The sequence below is a fragment of the Glycine soja genome, chromosome 3, assembly GCF_004193775.1.
Source record: "Glycine soja cultivar W05 chromosome 3, ASM419377v2, whole genome shotgun sequence".
NCBI lineage: Eukaryota > Viridiplantae > Streptophyta > Magnoliopsida > Fabales > Fabaceae > Glycine > Glycine soja.
In genome coordinates, this window is record NC_041004.1 from 33,815,515 (window position 1) to 33,825,758 (window position 10,244).

Below are 10,244 nucleotides of genomic sequence, written 5' to 3' on the forward strand. Positions count from 1 at the left end.
TTAGGCCTCTGCTTCCACATGCAAATAGATAACAAAAATAAAGTGATAAGCATCTGGAGAAAGAAAAAGGAGGCAAGAGAGGAGATCTGGAGGCAGAAGAGAGTTTGAGTGCATTGGCAGTGGCAGAAGAGAGTTTGATTTAATTAACTACTGTAATCATTTTACAAAAGGGCTCTATTAGTCATTTTATATTTGAAATTTATTTTCAATTAAAAAAATTAACTACTGTACCCACTAACTATATATATATATATATATATATACACACGATGACATCAATCAATTAAAAGTTATTCAGGCTCAAGTTACATTGAAGTACATAAAAACATAGATTTAACATAAAGTTTTATTTTTATGAGAGGCAAATAGTTTAAACTACATTTGAATGTGTTATAAGAAGAAGTAACTACTGATTAGATTACTTCAAAATTTCACTAGTTTACATTTTAAAAATTCTAAAAAATTACATGACACTTAGCTTAGGAAATTAAAATTAGAAAATGAATAACAAACTAAACAGTAAAAAAAATAACGAAAATTCAATTGTGTGAAAGTCTAGCCCAAATATCATCAGCCTTATTCTTAGGATGTGTCATTGGATCATAGATGTGCTTTTTTATGTAAAATAAAGTAGTTATAGTTATTAACAAATTTTAATGATTAATGTTATTAAGATACATTTGCCTGAAACATGTAGTATTATTCCTTTTCGTATTTTTAATATAAATCACATCTTTTTTTTAACTCATTCAGATATCACAAAAACCATCTTCAACAATAACAATTAAATATTACCAACAATAATATCAAAGGAAGAAAAAAAAAGTGTGACATCTTCTACTGAAAGAACTTACTAACAATGCGTGTGTTCCTTCTTCCAGCATCTTTACTTCCAAAAAAAAATACATAATAGAATAATTAGACAATTGATAAAATACTTAACTTATATAGAGGCAGAACTTGTATACCTAATATTGATAGAATAATTAGACAATTGATTTTGAAAGCACATAAAAGTAAGTATGCAGTGTACAAAAAGATAGGGAGAGATTGGATCACCTTGACGTATACCATGGGATGGGCTTAAAGGATCCAGTCCCACACCATATTAACAAAGGAGTGTGTGATCCAGCTTAAAGGATCCCTTTTAATGCAAAGAAATCTGGTTTTAAAAATCACATAGTTCACCAATCAAACTCTTAATAAACAAATTGCATATTAATCTTTGTACAAAATTATCCAAAGTCCGGCTGCACAATTAATATTTACACCAAAAGTCACCTCTTCCAGAAATTCCGGCTGTTCCTCATATATTTGCCTCAGCTCATCCAACTACACAATAACAAAATTATCCAAAGTCCAAAAATTAAAAAGTCCCAATCAATAATAAATTTTATAAATGATAATATTAAATATAATAAAATTAAAGACTAAAATATTTAAGAGGTTAAAAAAAAGATATTTAAGAGGAAAATGAAATGAAACGTATCATTAATTAAAGATGCAAAGAAAAATATTTAAGAGGTTAAAAAAAAAGATAGTATTTGTACATTTTGTATTTTTGTTGACGAGTGTATGTTGGTAGCGGAATAGTATTAGCTGTATTTTACTGAAAAGTAACAGTATTCAAGAACTGTGATTTGGTACATGTACAATCTGTAGAACTGTGATTATCAGTGCAATTCCCTGTTGGAACAACCAATGAAAAAGAAATTATGATTAAACGGACAGTGACTATCTTTGATGTATGACTTTTCAGCATGCTTGAACCACCTGCACAGGAAAACAAAATAAGATTCTTCTACAACATTGTGGAGGAAGTGAGGAACATAATGACAACTTCAATTAAAAAGGACATAAAAGAATGCAAGATTGGAAACTCAAACATTCTAGAACACAACATCATCAATGTTTGAAATTTGAAAATTACTCTCAAATTTGAGGAAAGAAGAGACTAATTTACCTTATGACATGATTTTCACCAGTACAAGGTATTAAAGCATGCTGATCCTATATCATTTGAAACATTTATATAATATAATATACTTTTTGAAAATAATTAATGAAATATACATTTAAATGAAAAGGTAAGATAATTCTTTTAATGCTGAAGAAATCAAGCTGATCATGAAATAAAAAAGGCAACCCATCCAAATTCCAACAGGATTTGTTATTGTCATAAAACACATGTCAACTCTCCCCGGATCCAATTTGAGCTTCTCAAATAATTAAAGAGGAATTGATTTAAAAAATAAAATATGGTAACCTTGATAAATGGATACTAAGACCAAAAATTATTAATAACATTCATTTAAGATGATACACCACACCTGGACAAAAGAGCAACCAAGCATGTTTGCAAGCCCTACACATACAAGAAAAAATGTGGTTAGCGATGACTTGGCAGCGAATAACATGGAAAATTGGCAATAGCAGGAAAGACAGAATTTGAATTCGGTTATGGAAACAGAGAATTTTTATAAAATGCACTCATGCAGCAATGTCATAGACATTAAATTGTTGGCTTCTTTTTCCTACATAGATATAATAGGTAATAGATTTTTTTTTCCCTCACAGATGCAAAAATATCAAATTTTAGACTGATTTAGTGGAAGTTCATACCTCAATACCACCAATACAGAAGAGAACAACCAAAACGTCAATGAACCATGACGACATCAGTTTGTAAAGCATAAACAGGAAACACAAAGCAAATACAACAAAAAGCACTGCAGCTTTCACATTCATGTTTACAACTCCACTAACACTAGCATATTTAGTGTTTGGGATTTCATCTAAAGCATCCTATAAAAAAGAAAAAATTAACAGTCAGTAGTAGCATCAACAACATATTAAGAAAAGAAATGAGAATCCAAATTGAGAAAATACTAAAAGAATAGGAAAAGCATACCTTTAGTAGCTTATCTTGTTCAATAACTGCTTCTCGGGTTGTCCTAGCTGACCAATATGATGCACACAATATTGTAAGAATTGCCATCATCCAAAGAAATACTTCTGCTATGTCAACAGCTGGTCGAAATGGTGAGTACAGCTGCACAGACACTACAAAACGGAAAAAAAAAATTAGAAAGAGGGTTAGGAATCCACCCATGTCAAAGTACAAAACAAAAAACAACAAAGAAAAAATTCAAAGGAACAAGTCTTGGATTATGAATCTTGTTCCCTAATAAATCAGATGGTAAATTCTTAGTTCAAGATCAGCTTTAGCTCGGGTCATGAAGAGGCTTCCTTACCATGTGCCTGCAAAAGCTGTAAATCCATATCTCTAACAATTCTATCAGATGCATGCTCCTAAAAACCGCAAAATTAATAGCCACAACCTCAACACACTAACATCAATTTCAATTTCCGCTCCTAATAATAATAATAATTTAATAAATATAAGAAATTTCAAATTGTAACTAGTGGAATATCGCAAAAAGAAAAGGAAATGTACGTACCGGGTGGTGACAGAGGCGGCGGAGAGAATCAGCGGCTTGAGTTCGGTGTCAAGCCCTAGATCGAGAGCACTTCGTCCCAATCGATGCCTTCTGGAGTGGAATAGCTCTGAAGCTCTCATCATACACTGCGAATCATGATTCAATGTTCGGTGGTTTCTGTCTCAGCATGCGAATGACGCGGTGAGGTGAAGAGTTGTGAGATATGGAGAAAAAGGAAAGGGAAAGAAAGAGAGGTCAATGACAACTGGCAAGTTCGATGAAGAAGTGGAACACTGTCTGCGATGACAGCGGACGGGCATGGAAGACTACGGAGTGGCCTGGGGTTCACGGAGGGCATGATGCGACGATGTCACTGGAGCGGCAGCTAGCTAGGGCTTTTTGTCGCGTGGGTTAGTGGTGAAGCTAAGGAATATAAATGACTAAGCAAACAAAGATGGGTGGTAGGAAAACACCTTTGTACCGTAGTACAAAATTACCACTCTGCCATCCTGCACACTCAACAAAGGCGGTTCTACATAAACGTCGTTGTTGTGTTTGATTTTATTACAAAATTGTCACCACAAAACTTTCTAAGACGGTTCTCTAGAACCGTTTTAGAATCAACGACGTAAATAATAGCATTTTTAGTAGTGTACCATCCACATTCAACTTGATTGAGTTCTCTGCTGGTAAAGTGGTAGGGACCAAGATACTGTAAGCGGTTGCTTCTGAGCCATTGAATTGGGGGAAGGAGAGAAAGCAATATCATATGTTATTTTTGCTTGATTTATAATTAAGTAACCAACGTTGTCATTTCTTATCATTGAAAATCTCCATATTCCACGCACGTTGGTAGTTGGTCAGATGATAGTTGATAGTTGATAATTGATAGTTGATAGTTTTAGAGAATTGTTTTAGAAAGAAGGCTATGTCATTGATTTTTTGGATTATCAATTACAACATACTAATTGCTTATTTATAGGCTCAATTCGACAACCTCTCAATGATGGTGAATGTTTCTACATTACTTTAGGTTTTTCTAGAGTTTTCATGATAGATTAGTATCATGATAGTTCTAAGTTCTTCTATCTTATACATACACTTATAGTTCTAAATTGTTCTACCATATTCATACACATTATAGTTCTAGATTGTTCTACCATATTCATACACACTATAGTTCTAGGATATTCTACCATTTTCATACATATTATATTTAAGAATATTCTAGAAATTTGTTGCAATTTCAGAATTCCTCCTTGATGCAAATTTCTGTGACTCCGAGCATAGCTCGTAATTATTCAAATATTGGTCTCGGCAACGCCTTCGTGAATATGTCTGCAATTTGAACTTCTGTTCTGCAGTAGTCGAGTTTGATCTCTTAAGTTGCTTCAACTTCTCTGATAAAGTGATACTTGATTGCTATGTGTTTTGTTTTGCTGTGATGAATTGGATTCTTCACCATTGTAATTGCTGATTTGTTGTCGTAGTTGATTTTAGTAGGTTCATCTTGTTTTTCTCCCATGTCTTCAAGTATCCTATGAAGCCATATAAATTGACTCGTTGCTTCAGCGGTTGCCACGTACTCTGCTTCTGCTGTTGATTGTGCTACTGTAGCTTGCTTCTTCGACGCCCAAGAGAAAATTCCCGATCCTAGTGAGAAAGCATAGCCAAAGGTACTCTTCATGTCATCTGTCGAACCTGCCCAATCACTGTTGGTGTAGCCAAGTAATTCTGAGTTGGTTTCGGTAGTATACCATATACCGAACTCTTTTGTTCCTGTAGATACCTCAAAATTCTTTTTCCTGCTACAAAGTGTATTTGACTTGGGCTTTGCATGAATCTTGATAGAAGACTTGTAGCATACATTATGTCAGGCCGTGTAGCTTGAGACTTGATGTAAAGTGTAGGCTCACTCTTGCTCCTCCTAAATCCTCGATCCATGAAATACTGATCGATTCTGCTATATCATGCTCGAGGTGCTTGCTTCAAACCGTAGAGTGCTTTTCTTAGTCTTAACACTTTGCTTTCTTTTGCCTTCAGGCATAAATCCTTGTGGCTGCCCCACATAGATATCTTCTTCAAGTACGCCGTTAAGGAAGGCGGATTTGACATCTAGTTGATGGATACTCCATCCTTTTTGTGACGCAAGAGCTATTAGAGCTCTTATGGTATCAAGACGAGCTACTGGTGCAAATGTCTCATTGTTGTCAATTCCAAGTTGCTGTGAGTAACCCTTAGCTAATAGCCTCGCCTTGTGTTTTTGTATGGTGCCATCAGGGTTGAGCTTTGTCTTATAGACCCACTTAACCCCAATGATATCTTTTTCATGGGGACGATTTACTAACTCCCATGTGTTGTTTTTCTTGATCATCTGTATCTCTTCTTCCATTGCCTTGACTCATACTTCCTGCATTGACGCTTCTTCAAAGCTTCCAAGTTCAAGTATGGCCAAGTTACAAGTTTCATATATGTTCACCAAAGATCTTACTCGTCTTGGAGTAGACTCTGGTGATGATAGTTCTTGATCTTGTTGTTGTGGTGGAGGTGAAGGTGGTTCACCTGGGTCTTCTTCCTCAGCTTCTTCTTGAGGTAGTTGAGCAGGTATAAGAACGTTCTTTTCCACTTTTTCTTCATCCCAATTCCAAGAAGCGTACTCATCAACTTTAACATCTCGACTGATGACAAGTTTCTTAGTTTGCAAGTTGTAGACACGGTAGCCCTTAGAGATATTGCTATACCCAAGGAAGATACCTCGTATAGTCTTGTCTTTAAGCTTGTGCCTCTTCACGTCTGGAAAATGAATGTAGCATATAGATCCAAAGACCCTTAGGTGCTTTGCTGATGGCTTCTTCTCGTTCCAAGCTTCAATTGGAATCTTGTCTTTTACAGACTTAGTTGGACATCTGTTGAGTATGTAAACAACAGTGTAGACTGCTTCAGCCCAGAATGTGTTAGGTAATCCCTTCTCCTTGAGCATCACTCTAGCCATTTCCATAACTGTGCGATTCTTTCTCTCGGACACTCCATTTTGTTGAGGAGAATATGCGACTATAAGTTGTATTGCTCTTATTCATCTTTACTTGGGCTATCTCAGACCTTTTATTTTTGTTGTCTAAGATTTTGCGTACACCTCCTTCAAAGTGAAGTGTGTAGCCTCTCTCCATCATTTGGACAATGCATAGAAGATTTTCTTTTAGGCTGGGAACTAGTAAGACATCATGGATGAATTGTGTACCTTTATTTGTCTCCACCATGACAGTGCCTTTGCCTTTTGATTCAACCACACTTCCATTTCCCAGTCAAATTTTGACTTTGACAGACTCGTCAATGCTTTTGAAAATAGTCTCATCCTTGGCCATGTGATTGCTACATCCACTATCCAAGTATCAGCTTCCTCCCTTTTCTTTTATTGAGTCTTGAGTGGCATAGACCATACATTGTTCTTGATCATGCTCCTCTGCGATATTGGCTTGATGCCTATTTTTGTTGCGACAATTTTTCTCTACGTGACCAAACTTCTTGCAATGGTTGCATTGTGGCATATTACGGAACCAACAATTTTTCTCTGTGTGGCCTTGCCTTTTGCATATATTGCATGGAGGATTTTTATCTGTTTTGTTCTTAAGGAAATTCCTAAAACCTTATCTTCTTCTGGAAGTTTCTCCATAATTTTTCTTTCCTCTATTTTCTTTGTTTTGGGGCTGAAATTTAAACTTTGACTGGAAGGCATTTTCAAGTGTATCTTCTTTATGCCTATATAGTCTTTGCTCATATGCTTCAAGAGAGTCCACAAGTTCTATCTCTGATAGAGTGGACAGATCTTTGGTTTCCTCAATCGTTGTCACAATTGGGTCAAACTTTTGGGGCATAGTAATTAGAATTTTCTCAACAATTTTCTTGTCTAGAATATCTTCCCCAAAATCTCTCTTTTGATTAACTATTTCTTTAACTTTAGAATAGTAATCTTTAACTGTCTCAGACTCCTTCATCTTCAATAGTTCAAAATCTCTTCTTAGAGATTGAAGTTTAACGGCACGTACCTTAACACTTCCTTGAAACTCCTCCTGCAATGTGTTCCACGCTTCTTTAGCAGTCTTAGCTCCCATAATTCTTGGGAAAATTGGATCAGACACTGCTTGTTGCAAGGTGAACAACGCCTTTGAATTTTTCTGTTTATTTTTCTTCAACTCTTTTTCTTAAGATGCATTAAGAGCTGAAGTATCCGCGGGAACGGTGAAGCCTGCTTGATGCAATCCTATCCCGCAAGGGCATTGGGTAGAAGACTCCAAGTAGATTGGGCTAGAGATCCAAGGGAAGGCCCTAGGGTTCTCATAAGCCTTAGGGTATATTTTGAGCCCATGGGCTAAGTATGAGCCCGCTTATCTTTGTAAATATTAGAATAGGTTTTTCCTTCATTTGGGCCTTGTATTTTGGCCATTCTAGTAGTATAGGGTTTTAGCCTTATATTTCGGGGCATTTTGAGTAGTCTTTGTAGTAAGGACTTTTTTTTTTGTATTTTCATCTTTTTTTGTCATGGGGGTGAGCTTAGCTATTATAGGGGGTGTGTAGCTAAGCTCTAGCTTCTCATCTCAAGGAGGTGAGCTTAGCTATTAGAGATGTGTGTGTAGCTAAGCTCTAGCTTCTTTAGGAATCTTCTTAAGGAAGCTTCTCAAGGAGGTGAGCTTAGTTATGAGAGGGGTGTGTGTAGCTAAGCTCTAGCTTCTCAAGGAAGTTTTCTCAAAGAAGCTTCTCAAGGAAGTTTTCTCAAGAAAGCTTCTCAAGGAAGCTACCTAGTCTATAAATAGAAGCATGTGTAACACTTGTTGTAACTTTGATGAATGAAAGTCTTATGAGACACACTTCAAAGTTCTACTTCTCCCCCTCTTTTATTCCTTCAATTTCGTGCTCCCCCCTCTCTCTTTCTCTCCCTCTTTCTTTTCCTCCATTGAAGCATCCTTCCAAGCTTCTTATCCAAGGCTCATCTTGGTGGTGAAGCTCCTTCTTCCATGGCTTATTCCCTAGTGGATGGCGCCTCCCTTCTCCTCTTCTCCTTTGCCTTCCGCTGCATCTCCATGGTGAAAAATCACCATTGAAGGACCTCATTGAAGCTCAAAGATCCAGCCTCCATAGAAGCTCCACAAGCAAGCTTCCATCAAGTGGTAATCAGAGCACAAGAGCTTCAAGTAGGTGCTCCTTAAATCTCCATTAATTTTTTTTGCTTTACCTTCTCTTCCATTGTTGTTTCTTCATTTTTTCTCCATGTATCTCCTCATATGTCTTGTGCTAAATGTTGTTAACTTGATTCTTTAGAGTTTCCATTGATTAAACTTGCTATAGAAGCTACATTTGATTTTCTATGGTTCAAATTTCTTGTTCTTGTTCTTGAACCATGAATTGTGTTGAGTTTAGGTTCCTTTGAGTTTTGTCTTGTTATTTTTTGTGGCTGAAACCTAAATCATAAAATTCTTAAAAAAATATAAAAGTAGAAGAAAACCTCAAAAATCTAGAGTGACTTGTTCACCTGTTGTAGTTTTGTCATAGAAGTCATGTCTAGTCATGAAACTTGTCACATAAGATTTCTTATGTTGTGCTGAATTTTATTTTCTTGTTTCTTTGTCTAACTCATTTGTTCATGAGTGTATGAAATTATTTTAGCCTATTATTTGATTTGAGTCAAATCTTTCATGTTAATTAGTCCTTAACATGTTCATGCAAAATTCTTAGAGAGTCTTTGATTGTGAACCTTTTCTTGAACTTTTAGGTTTCTTTATGATTGTGTCTATTGTGAATTTGAGTTTTGGTGATTGAATTGCTGGCTGAAATGTTGATCCTAAGTGAATATTGAACTCCTAAAACTGTGGTAAACAATACTAGTGAGTTCAACATACATAGGAAGGTTGAAAGTAAGCCCAAGGCAATCAATATACCATGCTTAAAAAAAAATCGCTGGTGCTGGCAGCTTGGACATACAAACTTGTAAAAATTACTGAGAATTGGTTACTTCGAATTTTGAGCTGAAATTTTTACTGAATTTTCTAGACATCTGGAAAAAAGTTAGAAAAAAAGAAACAAGTGATTTGGATAAAATGAAAAAATAAAAAAAATCACACAAGTTGGCAGGAAAATCAGTATCCAGAAAAAAAAAAGGGTGAAAGGGAAGTGTGCTTGTTGTTTTGGCTCAAAATTTATTCTATAATTGGAAATTTCAATTGAAAATTAGTGTGAAGACAAGTGCCAAAGCTAGAGGTTTGTTGAGTCTGTTTTTTTTTTAGTTTTTTTTACTCTACTCTAGAGCCATTCTAAGTTTCTCTTTTAGTCCTAGCTTGCTTCTATGTCCTTTTCATTGCTTTAATTGTTGAATAATCCTTGAAAAATTGTCTTGTTAAAAACTCCATTGGTTTATCTTTCATTTCATTTTTTTTGGTCTTTGGTTATTGCTTGTCTCTTTGTTTCCTTGTTTGTGAGTTGCCATATAGGGAATTGGAAAGGAGGATTGGTGTCATCCCTTGAAGAATCTGAGTCAAGAAGCAAGGGGCCAACCACCTTAAGAGCTATTGGACTAAGAAGCACTCCAAATTGAGTGAATCACCAAAGAGAGAACAACCACCAAAATTGAGGACCGTTTTTTAATTTTGTAATTTGCAATTTACTTACCTTCATTGCTTTCAAGTTTTGTAACAAAAAGGCCTTTCATTGGAAGTGTGTTGGGAGCCTCCAATAGGTTACCAAACTTCCATTTGTGTGTAATAATTTTAGGCAATTTTTTCCCTAGGATAGTGAGTGTTTTGTTGGGAACCTTGA

The 10,244-nt window shown here is 35.6% G+C and overlaps 1 long non-coding RNA gene across 1 annotated transcript; it reads right to left on the bottom strand.

The window, feature by feature from the left end:
• Nucleotides 1-1,751: 1,751 nt before the first annotated feature.
• On the bottom strand, nucleotides 1,752-2,801 carry LOC114405490. The gene is made up of 3 exons (XR_003665245.1): nucleotides 2,623-2,801; nucleotides 2,331-2,365; nucleotides 1,752-1,773 (listed from the first exon to the last, which is right to left on the bottom strand). It is a non-coding gene; the product is annotated as an uncharacterized LOC114405490 (long non-coding RNA).
• Nucleotides 2,802-10,244: the final 7,443 nt, after the last annotated feature.